Here is a 20,477-nt window from a genome sequence, read left to right on the forward strand (position 1 = left end):
GGATTTGATATTGTGGAAGTAGAAATGGCAAAGATTTTGCAAGTGTTCCGAAGTGTGGGGGGGTGAGTGAGAAGGTGAGGATGATGACAAAGTTACAAATGTGGCTGACAAAAGAATGATGTACCTTTTGCAGAAATAGTGAAGTTTAGAAGGAAAGAAATGGGGGTGGAAAAGAGGGCAAGGAAGGCAGAGAAAGATATCAAGGAATCACTGGTGTGATAAATTGTGCTTTGTTTATCAACACAGAAGTGATGGACATAAGACATGGCCAAAGTTTGGATGTTTTATTTGATTACACCAATTATTTGGGAGGTTTTTTTGGGGGGGGCGAATATAACTAATGAAATATCCTCACCTCCCAATAAAGACTGTCAGTTGCAGTTTCCCTATCGTCTACCATTTCAAACACAAATTGCTGTTTGACATTCAAAGCTCTTTATAAACTCCCTCCCTCCTATCTTTCAAGTATTTTTTTAATCTTACTCCCTAACACATACTCTTCCATGCTGTGACACTGGCCTAGCTGTTCCATGAGTGAGGGACTGCATCACTTGGCTTTGAGCATTCTCATAAGGCCTCTAATTATATCCCTGGCTTCCTAGCTTTAGGTTCTTGATCTACTCTCTTCTCTTATTTCCTATATCCCTACTCCCCTCCAGCATCCCCTTTCTCTCATTTTTCTTCCAGATTTCTATGCATCATTAAATATGTATGTTGTTTCCTTTCTGAGCCATTTCGATGAGAATGAAGGCTCTCTCATTACCCCTCACCTTCCCCTCTTCCACTCCACTGCAAAAACTATTTCTTGATTCTTTACATGAAATATCTTAGTCTACTTAAACCTCTCCTTTTCCTTTCTCCCAGTACATTTCCTTTTCACCCACTGACTCCATATAAAAAATATACCTTCCAATTCAGCTCCCTCTTATGCTTAGTCTATAAACTAGCTTTAGGTTCTAACTAAAATCCTGCTTTCTTCAGGAAATCTTCCCCAATTCCCTCTGAAGTCTAGTGAACACAAGACAAGTGAAATAGCTTTGGAATTAGCATATTGAAATGAGTACATGATTTAAAAAGAAAACAAGTTGTACACAAGTTTTGCAGTTTCATAAACAACTTTTATATTCTTTGCATAAGAAAATGTTCATGTTTGTTAGCAATTATCAAGTTCAGAAAAGAATCAATTTTTAAAAAGGTGTTAGTTTTTTTAAGGTGTTAGTTTTATAGTTAAGTTCTGACGATCTTATATGCTTTCTTTATTCCTATTTTTTAGGAATTTTATTTTTTCCAATTGTATTTTTCCATTTACATGTTATTAAAGTTTACAATATTCATCCATTTGCATATTTATAAGTTACACATTTTTCTAACACCCTCCCACCCCTTCTCAAGAGTCTGGTAAAAGTTGTACATGTACATTTTTGTTTAACATGTTTACATATTAGACATTTCATTATGAGGAATTAGAACTACGGGAAAAGAAAGGGGATAGGGGAAAAAATATAAGATAAGCTTTAAAAAACTGAACAGATCCTGTGATTTTTTTTTGTGTGTGTGTTTTTTTATTTTTTCCCTCTGGATGTGGATGGCATCGTCCATAACAGGTCTCCCAGGGTTGTCCTAGATTTTTGAACTGCAAAAAGAAGCTGCATCCATCATGGTTGATAAACTCACAATATTGTTATGTGTATGATGCTCTCTTAATTCTGCTCCCTTCATGGGCATCCCCTCAATTTCCAGTTCTCTGGATAGGCATGATTTGTAAGGAATATGGGTAGCAAGAGTAGCAGCAGATCTATTTGTGAATATGTCCTATACCTGTGATTTCATTGGAGTAAAGAATACCTAAGGAGGAAGGCTCTACTACAAAGGTAAATCGACAAGTTCTCAGTCGTTTACAGTCTCAGAAGACTGCTTGAGAAGTTGAGAGGTTAAATGAATTGCTCAGGCTCACAGAGCAAGGATGTGTCAGAGGTAGAACCTGAGCTGGGGGCTTTCTGACTTTAGAGCTAGTTCTTTATCCATTCCACCACAGTGCTCTTTTGATATCCAAAGTTTTGTAGACATAATTCTTTGTGTAAGAACCACCAGGAAAGTTGAAAAGCAGTCTGGTGGAAACATGTATAAAGTAGCTTCTCAGGAATTACATACCATAATAAATCTGAAGTATGCAAATGAGCTAAATATGAAAAGTTACTTCAATCTGACAAACTTTAATTAAGTATCCACTATGTGGAAGTTCTTATCAACAAAAATCTTCCATTCTTTATAGGGGACAGAGTGTGGGCAGGATATGGGGAAGGGAAATGCACAGAAGAAATGCATTCTAGGAATGTAGCTCTCTCCCTTAATCCAGCTTTACTTCTTATTTCATATCAATCTCCTTCACAAACTCTGTTTCAGATGGGGGGATGTATCTACATTACATGTATGTATACACACACACATACATATAAAAACATTCCAACTCCCAGCTGGGTGCCTCTGCCTGGATTGGACTCCCTTGGCCCCTCTACACCTTATGGCTTCAGCATTTCTTGCTAGAGGATAGATAAGTCAGAAAAGGATCTTGGAGTCACTTTCCCAACTTTCTGCTTCAGATCTGATGAAGAAGGCCTTTCACTAAAGGACCTGCCAATGAGTCTAATAGTCTTTGGAAACCTCTCCCTTGCCCCAGCCTTTGGGGAAGGATCAGAATCTGTAATTCCTATATTTAAATCATGGAGTTTAATAAAAAGATGGAAGTACTGGCACCTCTCAAGTTAACATGGAGTTAGGTAAGGAAAGGAACATATTGGTATCACATCTCAAACTATACTAAAAAGCAGTGTTCAAAAAAATTTGGCACTGATTAAAAAATACAAAAGCAAACAAACACAGTAGTTTAGTGTTTGATGAATCCCAAGACTCCAGAGACAACAGGGTAAGAACTCACCTTTCAAGAAAAACTACTTGGGGGCACTAGGTGTCGAAGTGGATAGAGTACCGGCCCTGGAGTCAGGAGTACCTGAGTTCAAATCCAGCCTCAGATACTTAATAATTACCTAGCTGTGTGGCCTTGGGCAAGCCACTTAACCCCATTTGCCTTCCAAAAGAAAAAAAGAAAAACTACTTGGAAAATTGGAAAGCAGTTTAGCAGAAACTATGGAAAGGTCTTGTTTTCCAAAACCATAAAGAATTCATTAAAATTTACAAGCTATTTACCAGTAGATAACTAGGCAAAGTATGTAAGCAATCAGTGTTCAAATAAAGAAATCAAAGCTGTCAGCAACCAAATAAAATTACTTCAAATCACTAATATTTAGATAAATTGAAAATCAAAGCAACTTTGAGGATCTACCTCATACCTATCAAATTTTAATTATATTAAATTTACAATGCAACCGAGATGAAGGAAAATAAAAAAGCTGGAAAACAACTTTTACAGCAAGTGTCTCTGATAAAGGCCTCATTTTACAAATATATAGACAACTGAGTCAAATTTATAACATTATAAATAAGTCATGCCCCAAATGAAAAATGGTCAATAGCTATGAATGGGCAGTTTTCAGACAAAGAAATCAAAGCTATCTACAGTTATTTGAAAAATGCTATAAACCTCTATTGATCAGAGAAATGCAAATTACAACATTTCTGAAGTACCACCTCACCTATCAGGATGGCTAATATGACAAAAAAGGAAAATGTTGGATGGTGGATGGTGGAGATATGGGGAAAACTGGAACACTAATACTGAAATTGTGAATTGATCCAAACATTCTGGAAAGCAAATTTGGAATTATGCCCACAGGGCTATAAAATCAACTCTTTGACTCAGGAATATTGGTCTACATTACAAAGATATCAAAGAAAAAGGAAAGGGATCTATTTGTACCCAAATATTTAAATCAACTACCTCTTTTTATTGAGGTAAAGATTTGGAAGTGGATGGGATACCCATCAATTGGGGAATGGCTGAACAAATTGTGGAAAATGATTGTAATGGAATACTATTCTGCTATAAGAAATGATGAGCAGGATGGTTGCACAAAAGCCTTATATGGACTGATTGCAAACTGAAGTGAGAAGAACCAAGAAAAACACTACACAGTAACAGCAAAATAAAGATGATCAAATGTGAAAGAATTAAGTACTCTGATCAAGACATTCCAAAGGACTCGAGAAATGCAAACCACCTGGAGTGGTTAGGTGGCACAGTGGATAGAGCACCAACCCTGGAGACAGGAGTACCTGAATTCAAATCTGGCCTCAGACACTTAATAATTACCTAGTTGTGTGGCCTTGGGCAAGCCACTTAACCCCATTGCCTTGCAAAAACCTAAAAAATAAATAAATAAATAAACAGACAAATAAACAAATAAAAAGCAAACCACCTCCAGACAGAGAACTGATGAACTCTGGGTGCAAATTGAAACTTAAAACTTCATTTTTCTTGAGTTCTTTTCATGTGTTTTCTTTTGCAACATGGCTAATATGAAAATACCTTATTTTACATGTTTAATTGATATCCTACTGTTTGCTTTCTCAAGAAGGTGGGGAAACAGTGGGAAAAGAGATTTTGGAACTCAAAATTTTAAAAAAATTGATGTTAAAAATTTTTACGCATTTACATATTTAAAAATGTTTAATGAAATAAAAATATATTGAAAATAATTTTGCAAAAAATTAAACTCAAGCACACTAATCTATAGTTTGAAGAACACATCCTTTTATGACTTTTGAAAAGCAGGACAATTCCTGACCTCCAATTTGCAGAACCTCTTCTATTCTTCATGATTTCTCAAAGTTCATCAGTAGTGATTTAGCAGTCACAAAAAATTCTTTTGGGACCCTAACATCCTTCTTTGGGTCTGGTAACTTGAACTCAGTGTGGGAAATTAGGAACTCTTCTATACTGTTCTCATTTCTCTTGAAACTATTGGTTTGAGAACTAGTGGTGAGGATAGAGTGTAGGAAGCATTCACTCAAAAGTCCTTCCCCATCCTACGGCAGTTCCCTTTGAAAAACAGAAACAAAAGAATCCAGTTGTTCTGCCTTCTATTTGCCATTCCTTTACAGTGGTCCTCTCCCATTTTGGAGTTTCTTTGTGTCCACAATATATCTTAACTTCTCCCCCTTTTTTGTCTTGAGCATTAATCACCAACTTTAGCTCCTCTGAAAGTTATAGCTTTTGACACTATTTTTACAGGAACTTGCCACTATTTTGTGTATTTTCCTCAGGTTTGCCTTTGTCTTTTAAAGGGAAGATGGTTAATGAGTTTGTTGTCTAACTACATTTCTCCAGATAGCTACCCTTTTTTTTCCCCTTGAGGCTCATCTGGTTTTGGCAGCTGTTCTTCATGATTGTTTGTATGGTATATACTAGGTGGCTGTTAATCTTACACATCTGACCTGCCTCTTTTTCTCACTCCCAACTCTGTTGCTTCATTCAGGAATTGGGTTTTGGAGGATGGATGGGCAAGATTAAGTGGGATATGAAACTGGAAAAATAACTTTGGGTCAGATTGCTGTCAGGATGAGTCAAAATATAATTTGAGAGGGAATAAGGTTTCTGGATTTTGCAAGGCAATAGGGTTTAGTGACTTGCCCAAGGTTACACGGCTAGGTAATTATTAAGTGTCTGAGGCTGGATTTGAACTCAGATCCTCCTGACTCTAGGGCTGGTGCTCTATTCATTATGCTACCTAGCTGCCCCCAATAACAAGGTTTCTGAATGGATGATTGATGAGATGAAGGTGGTGCTAGGACAGAGTCATCTGTCATGGTGTTCATGAAAGGCTGTGGTGTTGCAGGGAAGGAGTATAGTAAAAGGGAGACAATTTAGAAGGGTATTAAAATATTTCAAGCCATAGCATATCAAAGAAAAATATTAATACTATATCCTGTATTTTAGGCACATATTTCAAAAACAATGTAATTTAATATTAATCTAATATCTAAGCCAGCTTAAATGAGTAACCAAGTCACTATCCCATTTTTTCCTGGACCACTTCTTTTCAGGGACCAATAAGGCTTCAAATATCTTTTGGAAAAAAAAGGCAGAGAGTGTAGCTCCCTTTGCGTGGAATAGAAAACATTTCCCTTGGAGCGCTGGGGGACATTCTAGTGCACTCACAGCTAAGTTTCTTTATCATTCTTAATCCATTTCCTTAAGAAAAGTTGTGGCTTTTGTTCTACCCAATTTCCTAAAGTGAAAAGTCTGGAAAGGGGAACAGGCTCAGAGAAAATATTTCTTAATATTACTAGAAAAAAATTAAAAATTAAGTTTATAATATGATCCACAACACATACTATTATATGTGAGGTACACTAATGATGAAAAATTAAAGTCCCTGTTCTTGGCCAAATGGCAGATGATGGGAGAGAAAGAGCTTTTTTAGTCATAGTAAAGGTGAGAGGAGAGTTTAGGAAACATAGATAAGCGCAAACTCAGAGGAAAGGTCAAATATTTACTGTTGGCTGCCTTGGTGGTTTGGGATCTTACCTATCTGGGATATACTACTACTCTGCAGTAAGTTTGTGTAACACCCAAGAAATATCAGCATCTTTGGCTGTATTAGTCACAAACATGGATAGAAGTTTGTCCCATAGCAAGTGGTATCTGTACTGTAATATAAAACATGCTAGAAATGGATTTTAAATTCTTGAATGTCTGTCTGCCTTATCAATAGTAGTTTAGTTTTTTTATTTCACCAAAATGAAATGATCATTATTTGCCATTTGCCAGTTAATAAGATAAACAATGAAACAAAAGAAACCAAGTACTAAAAATGTAACTACATAGTATATTATTTTTAAAAAGGGCTTCTTAACTTTTTTTTGTGTCAGCAAACAGCAGACTGTGGCAATTTGGTGAGTCCTATGGCGTGCTTCTCAGGAAAATGCATAAATGCATAAAATAAAATATACAGCATTATAAGGAAAATCAATTATATTGAAATGTAGTTGTTAAAATATTTTTTAAAAACAAGTTTAGAGACCCTCCAGGATAAAAATCCTTGACCTAGAAGATCTAAGGTTCCCTCTCCCCACCCCCCTAAGAATCCTAAGTGTTTAAGAAATCTAGAAAGATAAAGAAAAGTCATGAAGACAAGTATAGGACTTCAAAAAAAGAACAGAGGGAAAGCCAGAAACTTTTCTCCAGAGAAATTAAAAAGGAAGTCAGAATTGCAAAATATAAAAATGTCAAAAATGTAAAGAATTTGGGAAAAGCTTTAGTGGTTATTACCATCTTATCTTAAACCAGAGAATCCACCTGGGGAGAGGCTTCATTAGTAAGTTCAAACTTAGGTACTTCCAGCTGAATGCTTCCTAGGGAAAAATTCCTTAATCAGTATGGAAAAAAGCTTTAATCATACCTCCACATTGTTACCATTGGCACTGGCCAGGTGACTGTTTCAACAGCATGTCAGCAGAATGCAGAATTCCTTGTCTACTGGAGATTCCTCAAAGGAAATAGGAAAAGGAAAAAGCAGTTATAGCATGAGCCTTATCTGGTGGTTAGCACAGTGTTTGGTCTGGATTAGACATTTAATAAATGCTTGTTAACTTGATTTAGAAATACAACTAAAAGAGCTTCTGTTGAGGATCACAGGTTTGCCAAAGAAAATTTTCTAGGTTATGAATTCTCAGAAATTGAAAGAGGGGTAGAGAGATAAAATAATCAATTCTTGAAAAAAAAATTGGTACTTATTGATTGAAGTGGTTAAATAAATTATGATACATAAATGTAATGGAATATTAATACAAAAATGATGAATATGGAGAAGCAAAGGCAGGCTTAACATGAATTGACTGATGCAAAATGAAGTGAATAGGCCTAGGAAAATAACATACACAATAACTGCTATATAATGTAAATTAAATGAGCAATAATCACAAACAATTAAAACTGAAGGTTATAAAATCACAAGGAATCAGCTTAACAGCAAAGGGGAGTTATGAGAAGACAGAAATATAATGAATTTGGAGAAGCAATGGCAGGCTTAACATGAATTGATTAATGCAAAATGAAGTGAATAGGCCTAGGAAAATAACATACACAATAACTGCTACATAATGTACATTAAATGAACATCAATCACAAGCAATTAAAACTGAAGGTTATGAAATCATAAGGAATAAACTTTACAGCAAAGGGGAGATATGAGAAGACACTTAGATCTTTTCTTTTGCAGAGGTCAGGGCTAAGGAGTGTGAAACATCAAATATATCATTGGGCCTGGCCGGGAGAGAATATGTGGATTGGTTTTTAACCAACTTTTTCTCTTTCTCTCTTTAAATCTTTGTTATAATGTTCGATTCTCTGAGAGAGTGTGGAAAAGGAATATAGCTGGTAATCTAGATGATACAAAACAAAAGATATCAATAAAAGTATTTTTAAAAGATAAATTTTGTTATATAGGTGTTGAACTAGAGAGGTTTAGGGGATGTTTATGATGAGCAGCTGTTGGAGAGGCAGAACTAGACATTAGGTCAGGAAAAGTAGATCAAGAGAGAGTGGAAATGGAGAGGCTTTCCTAGGCCTTGAGTAGATGGTTCAGGATAATATGAATAAAGATGATAATCTGATGGGAGTAAAAATAGCAGGGGAAGTTCTAGTTGAGGCCCAGGCACCTATATGGCACAGTAAAAGAAAGCTAAGGAAGTACATATTAAAAAACATCAAAGGGCAGCTCTGTACAGAGAAATCCACAAAGAACTGAAAATAAATTGATATCCAAAACAATCTCAAAATAGGAAAGAGTTAAATGTGACAAATGTCTAGTAGTTGAGAGAGGGCAAAGCTCATACTTTCAGACCTTTTTTAAACTATGGGTTATTAAATCTTTTATCTTGAATATCTAGAAGTTGAGGGAGAACAAAGTTCACATCTTCAGAATTTTTTGAAAACTGTGGGTGACTAGCTAGGTAACAAAGTGGATAGAGTACAAGGCCTGGAGTCAGAAAAATCAGAGTTTGAATTCAGCCTCAGGCACTTACTTACTAGATGTGTGACCCTGTTTGCTTCAGATTCTTTATCTGTAAAAATGAAGGAAATAGCACACTATTTCTTTCTTTTTTTTTTTTGCAAGGCAATGGATTTAAGTGATTTGCCCAAAGACATATAGCTGGGTAATTATTCCACCTAGCTGCCCCAATAGCATACTGTTTCAATATTTTTGCCAAGAAAACCTCGTTGTAATGAGGAGTTGGATACACTCTGAAACCACAATCATTTTATCCTCTTTTATGTATTTTATAGACTTTTCCCCTTGTGTTTTGCAATAAATCCCCTTTAAATATATGAGGCTGTTACTATTAATTCCCAGTGGATAAATGGTCAAAGGATATGAATAGGTAGTTTTCAAATGAAGAAATTAAAGCTATATATATAATCATATAAAAAATTGCTTCAAATCATTGATTAGAGAAGTGCAAATTAAAAAAAACTATGAGGCTATCACCCCACACTTATCAGACTGGCAAAGATACCAAAAAAGGAAAACAATCAATGATGGAGAAGTTGTAGGAGAACTGGGACATTAATGCACTATTGGTGAAGTTGTGAACTAATCCAGCCATTCTAGAGAGCAATCTGGCACTCTGCCCAACGGGCAATAAAACCAGCAATACTAGTAGAAATCAGTAGATTTCCAGAAACCAGTAGAATATCCAGAAGAAATCATTAAAAATGTGAAAAGTCCCATTATCCAAAATTATTTGTTGCAGCTCTTTTTGTAGCAGCAAAGGATTGGAAATTGAGGGAATGCCCATCAATTGGAGAATGGTTAAATGAGTTATGGTATATGAATGTTATGAAGTGCTATTGTTCTATAGAAACCATGAATGGTCAGACTCTAGAAAAGTATGGAAAGAATTACAGGACTGATGCTGAACGAAGGGAGAAGAACAAAGAGAACATTGGGTGTTAATCAATCTAGATGGATGCGGCTTCTCTCAGCAGTTCAGAGATCTAGGACAATTCTGGAAAACCTGTTATGGACAATGCTATCCATATCCAGACAGAAAACAAACAATCCCCTCCCCCAGAACCACACAGAATCTGAATGCACACCATATTCACTTTCTTTTTTTTGGTTTTGTTTTGTTTTTAGATTTTTTTCAAGGCAATGGGGTTAAGTGGCTTGCCCGAGGCCACACGGCTAGGTAATTATTAAGTGTCTGAGGTCGGATTTGAACCCAGGTCCTCCTGACTCCAGGGCCGGTACTCTATCCACTGTGCCACCTAGCTGCCCCATATTCACTTTCTAAAAAATTTCTCTCACGTTTTTCCTTTCCATCCCCCAATTTTCTCTCTTTTCTCTTTGTCCTAAATTCCTCATTATGAAATGTCTAATATGTAAACATGTTAAAACACAAATAAACATGTACAAAGTTCATTAGACTATTTACTGCTGAAGGGAGGGAGGTAGAAGAAAATTATGTAACTTATAAAAAGGCAAGTGGATGAAAATTGAAAAACTTATAACATGAAATTGGAAAAATAAAATTCAATAAAAAGAAAATTTAATATATGAAGTTACTGTGACATTATAGTATGAAATAAAGAGTAGGGGGAGGAAATCTGTTCTGTGCTATATAGATGACCTTTTTGATGCTCTTCTCAGCTCAAGATCTCATTTCTTATGATACTTAACCTACCTTTAATAGATTGGTCTTTAGCAAGGGATTCAATCAAGGTCAAGGATTACTGGCCCAGTTTAAATTCCTTTTCCCTCTGAGAAATCCTGAAAACTGATTACTATATCAAAAATTGCAAAGATATATATATATATATACGATGTATATTATAATATATATTCTCACTTCCCTATCTTATCTCAGTTCTTGATTTGAAATCTTAATTCAAGAGGATGGTTTTTATCTTCATTTCCCTCTTATAACAACAGGATTAAACTTAGGTGGCCCAGTGAATAGAGCACCGGCCCTGGATTCAGGAGGACCTGAGTTCAAATCCGACCTCAGACACTTAACAATGACCTAGCCGTGTGACCTCGGGCAAGTCATTTAACCCCACTGCCTTGCAAAATTAAAAAAAAAGCTTAACTGAAATTCTGGCATCCTTTACCATTTTCTAATGGTATAACTGTTAGATCACCAATTGCCTGACAAACTTTTACACCTGGATTTCCTTTGGTCACCTTCAACATATTTCTAAAATTGAACCCATCTTCACCATTACACCAAAGTCAAACTTAGCTTTTTGTTGTTGTTGTTTTTTGCAAGGCAAAGGGGTTAAGTAGCTTGCCCGAGGCCACACGGCTAGGTCATTGTTAAGTGTCTGAGACCGGATTTGAACCCAGGTCCTCCTGACTCTAGGGCCGGTGCTCTATCCACTGTGCCACCTAGCAGACCCAAAACTTATCTTTCTAGGAACACTGGGACATATTAAGTTAAGGATTTCTGCCTGGTCCAAATTAATCTAGTGCAGTGGATTACAAAATAAACGTATTTCTTCCCCCTTACAAGAATATTACTCTGGGTTGGAACTAAAGGAGACCTTAGAAATATAGATCAACATCTTGGTTTTACTTATGGGGAAACTAAGGCCCATAGACATGAAATGGCTTATCCCACAGCAAAAATGTTAAGTTAGTGGCAGAAATCAGATCTCCCGAAATTCCAGGCCTAGGCTTCTTCCCGTTATATCATCTGCCTACTAGTCCAAGCAGTCCTAGGTCCACTTCCTGGATCTACTGCATTGCATACCTTTTGGGAAAAGACGCCATTATTTGCCTTACGGAATATAAGCGGGAGAAATGAATGAAAACCTACCACCATGCCTAGAAAACATATCGCCCGATCAGAATTTATGAAGAGTTCTTCAAAGGCATCATCAGGACTCAAGTGGGAAAGAGCTAATAAACAAGAGGTCCATCTTCCCCAGGGCGTGGTTCCAGGGATACCGGAAGGGACACACCTTTTCCCGGCATCATCCCAGGAGGCTGCTCATTGGCCGCTTTTCCAGAGAGCATTCTGGGAAATAGCGATCCCAGCGCGCTTCCTTCGCGCTTTTTGATTGGCCTGTTGACCCCCCAGGCGTTCTCTGGGAGTTGTAGTTCCTTTTCATTACAACGCTTTCCGGGTCCGAGATCGAGGGAAATACGGAGTAACCGCTCTGTTTCTAATTCCCAGATGTGGGAACTAGCAAAAGATTGTTTTTGGAAAAGGGGGAAGAAGGAGATAAAGAGTAAAAATGAACCCCATCTCCCATACTCCTCAAAGAATCGGAACCTTTTGTTCTAGTCTAGGGGCTGCACACCTTTACGCTCCTCCCCCTGCTCTCAGCCCGCCCCTGGGAGTCGACTTCCCCTCTGCCTACGCCCCTTTAGGCTCCGCCTCCAGACTGCGCCCCGCCCCTTCCTGCTCTCCTCTCGATCCCTGGAGACCTCCTCCTTCCGCTTCCCCCTCCCCCCCCCCCAGCTTTCCCCGCAGCCGTGGAATCCCCTACCGGAACCTCCACGCAGGCCCGGATTTCAGAAGTTACCTTTGCCCAGCTCGACCCGGATCTGAACTGCGATCCCTTCCTTTTACGTCTTCCGGCCTCGTGGGCGTCGACCCTCGTCGGCGGAGGGCATCCCCTCCCCGCCCCCGCGGGTCCGGGCGGCCGTCCCCGGAGCTCCCGCCCTCTGGGTCCCTCGCTTCCCCTCCCCCCTTCCTCCAAGCCGGCCCCCGCGCTTCCTTTTACGTCGCGCTTCTCGCGCCGCCTCTTGTGGAGTCCCCGCGTGACCGCATGGAGGTTTATCATTTTCTTCTCCAGCTCATTTTAAGGCCAGTAGGTGCCTGAGGTCGGATTTGAACTCAGAGCCTCAGCCTACCGTGAGATCCACTGCTCCGTCTCCTCTCCACTCCACCTAAAGAAACGCCGAGGAGCAGAACCAGAACAACATTGTGCACCCCTAACAGCAACATGGGGGTGAAGATCAGCCTCGATGCACTCACTCCTCCATCTTGGCAACAATCAGGGACAATTCTGGGGTATCTGCGATGGAGAGTACCATCTGTATCCAGAGAAACAACTGTGGAGTTTGAACAAAGACCAAAGGCTGTTACCTTCAATTTAATTTAAATTTTTTTTTTTAGGATTTTTGCAAGGCAGTAGCTTGCCCAAGGCCATCACAGCTAGGTAATTGTTGAGTGTCTGAGCTCAAATTTGAACTCAGATACTCCTGACTCCAGAGCCGGTGCTGTTACCTTTCATCTTTGGTCTTATACTTAATTTTTTTTCTTAAGGATATGATTTCTCTCTTATCCCATTCAACTTGGATCAATGTTTGGCGTGGACACAATGTAAAGACTAACAGATTGCCTTCTGTGGGGGGGGGAGGGGAAGGAAGCGAGATTAAGGGAAAAATTGTAAAATTCAAAATAAATAAATTTAAAGTGGACAAAAAAATAAGAAATGAAGTGAAAAGGAAAAGGGAAAAACAAATGCTTTGTAGTTGAGGGCAGGGGAGGAGGATAATGCTAAAATGCAATTGTGAAGCGGAAGTGGTTTCTCAATTGGCTGCTCCAAGGTGTGTAATGCTCTTCCTCTCTGACTTCTCAGCTATGACCTGGCTTTGAGTTACATGACATCAGGGAAAAAGTATGTCCTTCCATCAGAAGGCTCTTAAAATAGCCAAAGAGATTATGTTAAGTCAGCTGGCTGGGCCTTAAACCTATCTAATATAACTGTTTAGTTTTCTATTTGGCATTTTTTAAGTATGCTGAATTATTTAAATATTTGTGATTTTTTCCCCTCCAAATGATTCCCTGTTCACTTTAGTCTTAGGAGATACTAAAACTCCTTAGTTCCAAATCTTCAGATATATTTATTCCTTGTCTTCCAAGCTTTTTCATCTCTCTTCAAACCTCCCATGGCTCCCCCACCCCATCATTACCACTGAGAACTTGCACATATTTTATAGAAAAAAATTGAGACCATTCCCAATGAGTTCTCTCCTCCCTTTTTTCTCATCTCTTATATCTCAGATGCCTTTTGCCACTATCACTTCCACTCTTGTCTCACATGAAGAGGCCTTATTCCTTAGCCAAATTCTACTCTTTCACCTGCAAAAGCAATCCTATTTCCCATCACCTCCAAAAGGTTGCCCCCTCTGTCTTCCCCATTCTGCCACTTATCTTTGATTCTTCCCTGTCTGTTGACTCCTTTACTATTTGCCTAAAAACATGCCCATGGTTTCTCATGCTCTTAAACATTTACTCGATCCATCCATTTCTGATAACTGTCATATCTCTTCTAATATTTGTAACTAAAATCCTATAAAAATACCATCTATACAATAGGTACCTCCACTTTCTCTCTTCTCCCTCACTTCTTAATCCCTTACAATCAATCCTGCCATTTTCAATCATTCCACTGAAACTCTTCTCTACAAACTTAACAGTGACTATTAATTACAAATCTGATGGCCTTTTCTTAAGCCTTATTTTTGACCACTTTTTGTAGCCTTTGACACTTTTGGTCACCTTCTTCTCCAACTATCTTTAATTCATCTCAGACCCTCCAGTAGATATATTAAACTCAACATGTCCAAAACCAAATTCATTATTTTTCCCCTAAATTCTGACTTTTCTATTACTATAGAGGGCATTGCTCATATTAACTCAGTCCCTCAGACTTAGAACTCAGGTGCCATTCTTGACTTCTTACTATATCCATTCTATTTTTACTATATCCATTCTCCTTACTATATTCCTATATCCATTCTATTGCCAATGTCTGTCAAGCTCATCTTTGCAACTTCTCTCAAATATACCTCCTTCTCTTCACTGATTCTGCTACCAACTTGGTACCTCATTACTTTTGCACTATAGTAATAGGGCTATCTTCCTCAATTCTCTTACTTACTCCAATCCAACCTCCAGCCATTTCCTAAAGCAAAGGCCCATCATGTCATCTCCCTATTCAGTGAAGTTCAGTGACTCCCTATCATCTCCAGAATCAAAAACCAAATCCCTGTTTGGTATTCAAAGCCCTTCATAAGCTATTATTCCATAAACAAAACACTCATCTCTTGGCTCTGGGAGTTTTTTCCTATAAGTCTTCTGCTTCTCTACTTATTGACTTTCCTGGCTTCCTTTAAGGCCCAATTAAAATCCCATCTTTTACAGGAAATTTTTCCTAATCTCTTAATTCTAGTGCCTTCCCTAATTCCTATTTCTCAGGCATATAACTTGTTTGTAAATAGCTGTTTGCATATTGTCTCCCCCATTAGATTGTGAACTTCATGGGATCAGAGATTTTTTTAAGTACCAACATTTCCATTTTTGAATGTCTACTCAGTTCTTTTCTTTCATCATAATTGCTTGCACATTTTCCATGCCATTAAAGGTCTGTTTTTATTCCACCCTGCCAGCCTTGTGCAGTTATACTCAATTTTTCAGATAGGTTATTTATGGTTATTAGTCTTTATCTTTTATTATTCTGGAATACTGTATTCCAAGCTCTCCTTGTTTGTTTGTTGTTGTTGTTTTGGTTTTTGCAAGGCAATAGGTTTAAGTGACTTGCCCAAGGTCACATAGCTAGATAATTATTATGTGTCTGAAACTGAATTTGAACTCAGGTCCTTCTGATTCCACTGCACCCCCCTAGCTGCCCCCATCCTCTTTATGTATAAACTACCAAGTCTTATGTGATCTTATTGTGGCTCCGTGATACTAGTTTTTCCTGTTTGTATTTTTTTTTTTGAACTTAGAAGCTCTTGATTTTGACTATAATATTCCTAGAGGTTTTTATTTTAAGATTTCTTTCTGGAAGTGACTGATAGCCTCTTCTCATTTCTAGTTTGCCCTGTGGTTCTAAGAGTTCTAGGTAGATTTCCATTATTATTACTTGAAAAATTGTGTTCAATTTTTTTTTCTGTTATGTCCTTCCTTCTACAGGATGCTTTTTCTAAATTTCCCTACTTGATAGTGCCTTACCTCTCTAAGTTTGCCTTCAATTTCCTCTGTGTATATCTTCTATAAACCTAATTATGTACATCTTATCTTTTCTATGAGAATATCAACACTTTGAGGGCAGACACTGTCTTAACTTCTTTGTCTCTTCAGTGCTTAGCATGTGTAAAGCACATAGTAATAATAAATGCTTATTGATTAATTGATCCTTATCTAAAGTAATTTTTCCTTTTTTATCCCTTTAGCAATATACTTAATGTGTACTGCCTGATTATATTAATTCTAATAGTTCTTGAATTGTCATTTAAATCTTAATACTATTTTTAGTTTTCTGGTATTTATCTTATTTTCTCAATATATTATCAACCCAGCAAAGGAAGAGATCTCTTCTTACAGTTTTTATAGCCCCTTAAAATGTTTAGCATATCAGATTGTCATTCAAATTTGTCATTTACAAAAAATCAGTTTGATTTGATCTTTACAGTCTTGAAGTATAACATTCCTGGTTTTATCACCTTGGATTTCTTCCCTATTCATATTCTCTGGTCATTTATGAGTTGGGGAATTGTTGAGTCCCTTTCTGGACTCTCTCAATCTTCCCCAGGTGTGTTGAAGGGCCAGGAGACAAGGAAGACAAGTTCTCTCTAACAGGAAATGGCCCTTAGTCTTATGAATTTGAATCTGGAAAATGAGAACTTTATCAGAGAAATTTTCAGTCAAGATTTTTCCTCCAGTTATCTGTTTCTCTTGTAATCTTAGTTGCATTGGTTTTATTTTTGCAAAATCCTTTAAATTTGATATAACCAAAATTGCCCATTTTATTACATTTATTTTATTATACTTTTTATCCTTTGTTTGATCATGAAGTCTTCCCCTATTCATAGATTTGAATTCCTTATTTCTTTTTCCTTTTTTTCCTTATTCCTTTTTTCTTTTAGACTAGATCTCCCTATCTTACCCAGGCTAGAAGTACAGCATACTCTTATGGGTCTAATCCCATATTACCTGGCAGAAGCACTTTGATCTGTTCCATTTCTGCAATGCAGTTAGCTCCTCCTTAGGAGACCTTGTGCCCTTTATGTTATTGGTGTTGAACTTCATGCCCACACTTGGCCACCTTAAGCTTTGAATACATTAACTTGACCACCAGCCTCAGCCTTCCCATTTGCAGGGATAATAGATGGTTGACACCTGACCTCATTTCTTTCTCATATGATCTTTTATTGCTAGGTTATGTGTCCATTTGGAGTGTCTTAGTATATTTTTTGAGGTGTCCAGTCTTCTTTCCAATTTACCAGGCTGCCTCTGACAAGACACAGGAATGAATGATATTGGTTCCACCAGTCTCACACAATAAAATATAATCAAGAACTTTAAAAATATCTTCTAATTTTCTATATGGAACCAAGCCTCTGAGGGAAACTGAGGAGCCAAATCAAGAACAAAAGCACTGCTGCCTCACCCACTCCAAGAACCATGTATGTTGAGGATCACTCACTAGGACTAGTCCTACATAAAATGTTGACTTGTATGAAACAGTAGAAAGTTTCCTGTCCTTTCACTCAAACCAGGCACTTATTTTTTCTGGGTTTAACCTGTTTTTTTTTCCCTAAGGTATCAAATGCTAATCTATTAACTAATTCTAGCTGGTGGAAATATATACTTAAAAAAACTTTATAATTACTAAATATATAATATTATGTGGCATAATAGTTCCAAGTTTCTATAGTGCTTTGTGATTAACAAAATGCTTTCCTCATCTTGGAGTTATGTAGGACAAATATTATTCCCATATAATAAATGTCAACATTCATCAGTCTGAACCAGAACTTGAACCCAGATCTCTTGCTAAAATTAGTGTTCATTCCATGCTATCATGTACCTGGTGTCTCATGGACTTTCATGGAATGCCCTTTGGTAGCAGCATCAGATTCAGAATCCTAGGTGAGATGGAGAATTGTTGTGACCTAGAATCCTAGAAGAGTTCATTGTTTTTTTGAGGGGTCCAGAATGTAAATTTTGAGCACTAATTGTACTGAATTTATGGGAAAGAGAAGTCATCTTTCTCTTATAGACTCTCTCCCCCAGAGGCTCATCTGGAGTCCTTCACTCCAATATCCTTTCTGTTCCAGTCTTTGTTTTTTTCTCCCCAGACATCTTTACCATTTTCTTTCTCTTTTTCTTTTTTTTTTAGGTTTTTTTTTTTGCAAGGCAAATGGGGTTAAGTGGCTTGCCCAAGGCCACACAGCTAGGTAATTATTAAGTGTCTGAGACCGGATTTGAACCCAGGTACTCCTGACTCCAGGGCCGGTGCTTTATCCACTGCGCCACCTAGCCGCCCCCATCTTTACCATTTTCTAGGTTCAATCTCTGTTCTGTCTTTTCATCCACTCTTAGATATCTTTTTTTGGGTGGGATCTGAAATTGTTAAGATGAGCCATAAAATACTATCATAAATCAGTGAACCAATTTCCTCTTTCAGACACAGTTTCTTTATGCTTCACTTCTGTGATCTCATCTATTAATCAGTTTTCTTTCCCTTTCACTAAACTCCTGCTTATATCTGAGTAGACAAAGCATGGGGAGTTGTTTTCGAAAGGTTCTGTACTCAAAATTTAGCACTCTTCCTGGAAAAAAAAAAGGCCAGGTTTATAAGTGAAGGAAAGAGGAAGTTGAATGTGTGACAGGAATAGTTCCTCTCTCTTTGGGAAAATCCTTTTGGTGATGACTTGATAACCAAGACAGATGTTGGTACTGAAATTCCATGAGAAAGGAAATTTAGGAATTTCCCAAAAGTATCTGCATTTAAGTATCTGCTCAACTCTTATCCACTTCCTGTGAAAGGAAAGTGAGTTTATGTGAAACTATTTAGTGCTTTTGTGAACATGTGGAGAAAGCGAGAAATTTTCATTATAAGTCATTCTTCTTTGTTTTGGAGAACTGAAAGGAAGTTAGGAAATGAGTAGAAGAGAAGCCTTCCTAGAGGGGTTCCCAGAGAATCACATGGAAATTTAATTAACTTCACCAAAGTTGAAGATAGAAAAATAAATCCATATTATCAGAACTTCTATATGTTATGATGAAACCCAGAGATTGAGATAGAAGGAAAAATCTATTTAAAATATGTATAGACTATACATAATATATAGAAGTTAGGAATAATATGAATATAAAACACTGTTTACAGAAATAAAGACAGAATTAGGAATATTAGTTGTTCAAGGGTAGGCCATGGCAATATAAAAATCACAATACAACCCAAGTTAATTTATTTAATCAATGCCATATTGATTAACTTACCAAAGAATTACTTTATAGAGTAACAAATTCATCTGGGGGAACAAAAGGTCAAACATCTCCAAGGAATTAATCCAAAGAGAGGAAGGAAGGAGATTTAGCAGTACCAGATCTTATTCTTAACTACAAAGCAGTAATCATTAAGATAATTTGAGACCACTTAAGAAGTAGAGAGGTTTATTACATATATAAATGCAAATTAATCTAGTAACCTGATGTTTGTGAGAGCTCTCTCCTTCCACCCCAAACTCCAGAAAAATTCACTGACAAAAACTGCTGGAAAAATTGGAAAGCAGTTTTTCAGAAATTAGACTTAGATCAAACTATATACCAAATTTAACTCAAAATGGATATATGACTTAGATATATATGGTCAGATTATAAACAAATTAAAGAAACAAGAAAGAAAGTACCCTGTAGATCTATAGTCAGTGAAAGAGTTGAAGGAAAAGTTGTAGAACATAAAGTAAGTAATTTTGATTGTATAAAATTAAAAAAATTTTTGCACAAAGAAAACCAATGCAGCTAACCAGGAACAGGTAAATGGGGTGGGGGGGATCTCTGAGAGGCCTTATTTTACACACACACACAGACACACAGACACACACACACATACACACACACACACACACACACACACACACACACACACACCCCGCTATGCTTATGTGTGTTGTGTGTGTGTGTGTATATATACATATATATATATATATAATATATATATGGATTTGACTGAAATTTATAAGAATAAACTCAATTTCCCAATTGATAAATGGTTAAAAGATATGAATTAGCAAAGAGGAAGTGGGGGGAGGTGGGGACAGGGGAGAGAGAGAGAGAGAGAGAGCATATTATCATCATCATTATGGCTATTTTCCTTTTATTGATGGGGAAACTAAGGCTCATAGAGACAAAGTAAGTTGCCCATCAATACACAAGCAGTAAATACTGGACCCTGACTAGTTGGAGCTTCTATGACTAGTGTGTCTTCCAGTACATCATGTTGTATCCAAATCTTTATCATTTAGAATACATCTTCCAGGTCTGTCTCTGTCATGAAATCTTTCCTGAGTAGTCAAATCTATTATGTTCTCTTTCTTCTTTGAACTTTTAAAACACAGTCTATTCTGTGGAATAGAATTAATCATTCACTGTTTTTCATTTGTACTTAATTGATTTGTGTGTGATTTTTTTTTTTCTTGGTGATATTCTAAGTTCCTTGAGGGCATGGACTTGTCATCTACTTCTGTAGGGTCCATAGTCTTAGGAAAGGG

The 20,477-nt window shown here is 37.2% G+C and overlaps 1 long non-coding RNA gene across 2 annotated transcripts; it reads right to left on the reverse strand.

The window, feature by feature from the left end:
• Window positions 1-265: 265 nt before the first annotated feature.
• On the reverse strand, window positions 266-12,619 carry LOC141495512 (uncharacterized). 2 transcript variants are annotated; one of them, XR_012470794.1, is made up of 3 exons: window positions 12,491-12,619; window positions 11,779-12,147; window positions 266-7,445 (listed from the first exon to the last, which is right to left on the reverse strand). It is a non-coding gene; the product is annotated as an uncharacterized LOC141495512 (long non-coding RNA). The 2 variants fall into 2 exon arrangements; XR_012470793.1 differs by lacking the exon at window positions 12,491-12,619 and having other exon boundaries at window positions 11,779-12,225.
• Between the last annotated feature and the right edge of the window lie 7,858 nt (window positions 12,620-20,477).

The sequence above is a fragment of the Macrotis lagotis genome, chromosome 8 (assembly GCF_037893015.1).
Source record: "Macrotis lagotis isolate mMagLag1 chromosome 8, bilby.v1.9.chrom.fasta, whole genome shotgun sequence".
Lineage (NCBI taxonomy): Eukaryota > Metazoa > Chordata > Mammalia > Peramelemorphia > Peramelidae > Macrotis > Macrotis lagotis.